Raw genomic sequence first — 1,885 nt, 5'->3', positions numbered from 1 at the left:
TTACTCAAGCTGGAGTGCAGTGGCGCGATCTCCGCTCACTGCAACCTCCGCCTCCCAGGTTCAAGCGATTCCCCTGCCTCAGCCTCACGGGGAACCAGGACTACAGGCGCCTGCACCCTGGCTTATTTTTGTATTTTTGGTAGAGACGGGATTTCACCGTGTTAGGCAGGATGGTCTCCATCTTCTGACCTTGTGATCCGACGGCCTCCGCCTCCCAAAGTGCTGGGATTACGGGCCTGAGTCACGGCGCCCGGCCTATCAAGTTGCTTTTTGAGGTAGCCAGGAGGATCACCTGAGGTCAAGAGTTCGAGACCAGGCTGGCCAATATGGTGAAACCCCGTCTCTACTAAATATACAAAAATTAGCCGGGCCGGTGGTCGGCACCTGTAATCCCAGCTACTCAGGAGGCTGAAGCAGGAGAATCGCTTGAACCCGGGAGGTGGAGGTTGCAGTGAGCTGAGATCACCCCCCTACACTCCAGCCTGGGCAACAAGAGGGAAACTCCGTATTAAAAAGTTTTGAGTGAGCAAAGCGAAAGCTCAGGGAAGGGAAAAAGTAATTATAATTTTTTTTTTTTTTTGAGATGGAGTCTCATTCTGTCACTCAGACTGGAGTCCAGTGGCACAATCTCGGCTCACTGCAAACTCTGCCTACCGGGTTCAAGCGATTCTCCTGCCGCAGCCTCCCTAGTAGCTGGGATTACAGGCATCGGCCACCATGCTCGGCTAATATTTTTGTATTTTTAGTAGACACAGGTTTTCTCCATGTTGGCCAGGCTCTTCTCAAAATCCTGACCTCAGGTGATCCTCCTGCCTCAGCCTCCCAAAGTTCTGGGATTACAGGCATGAGCCACTGCGCCCAGCCAGTAATTATAATTAAGAAAGGAAGAAAGATTCAAAATAGATGAATATGTCTTTCATCTGACCTAAAGACCTTTGTACTATTTATTTCTTGTTGGTAGCTTCCACCTTTCAGCTTCAAGCAATTCTCAGGTCTCAGCCTCCAGCATATGTGGGATTACAAGTGCATGCCACCATGCCCAGCTAATTTTTGTATTTTTGGTAGAGAAAGGGCTTTCCCTATGTTGGCCAGGCTGGTCTTGAACCCCTGACCTCAAGTGATCCACAGACCTCACCCTCGCAAATTGCTGGGATTACAGGTGACAGCCATCATGCCCAACCTTGTTAAACTTTCTTGATAAAGGTTTGGATCTTAGTTTTAGGATTTGAAGAACTAAAAATTTAGAGCTGGCAATGATAATGTCCATCTTTGGGCTTTAAGAGATAAAAATTTGGGCTGGACACAGTAGCTCAGGCCTGGAGTCCCAGCACTTTGGGAGGCTGAGGTGGACGGATCACTTGAAGTGATCTCCTGTTCGAGACCAGCCTGACCAACATGGTGAAACCCTGTTTCTACTAAAAATACAACAGTTAGCCAGGTGTGGTGGCACATGCCTGTAATTCTAGCTGCTCGGGAGGCTGAGACAGGAGAATCGCTTGAACCTGGGAGGTGGAGGTTGCAGTGAGTCAAGATCACACCACAACACTCCAGCCTGGGTGACAGAAAAAGACTCTGTCTCAAAACAAAACAAAACAAAACAAAAAAAAAAGGACTAGGAAAGAGCATGAACCAATAAAATATTTTGGTTCATGGCTAACACTAAAGTTGCTCATTTTGTAAATTAGAATGGTTTTGGTTGCAAGTCACAGAATACCCAACTCTTATTTACTAAAACAATAAATGGGCTTTACCGGTGACATCACTAGAAGTCCAAAGGCAAGACAGGCTTCAAGGTTAGTTTAATGCAGAGGCTTGATTAGGCAACCAAGTACCTAATTTCTTTTCACTTGTCAGATTCATATTCTCTACCTTGGCCTCTTCTCTA

Source organism: Cebus imitator, unplaced genomic scaffold (genome assembly GCF_001604975.1).
Source record: "Cebus imitator isolate Cc_AM_T3 unplaced genomic scaffold, Cebus_imitator-1.0 Scaffold20, whole genome shotgun sequence".
NCBI lineage: Eukaryota > Metazoa > Chordata > Mammalia > Primates > Cebidae > Cebus > Cebus imitator.
The sequence above is the reverse complement of the archived record's forward strand: the minus strand, read 5'-3'. Positions refer to the sequence as shown.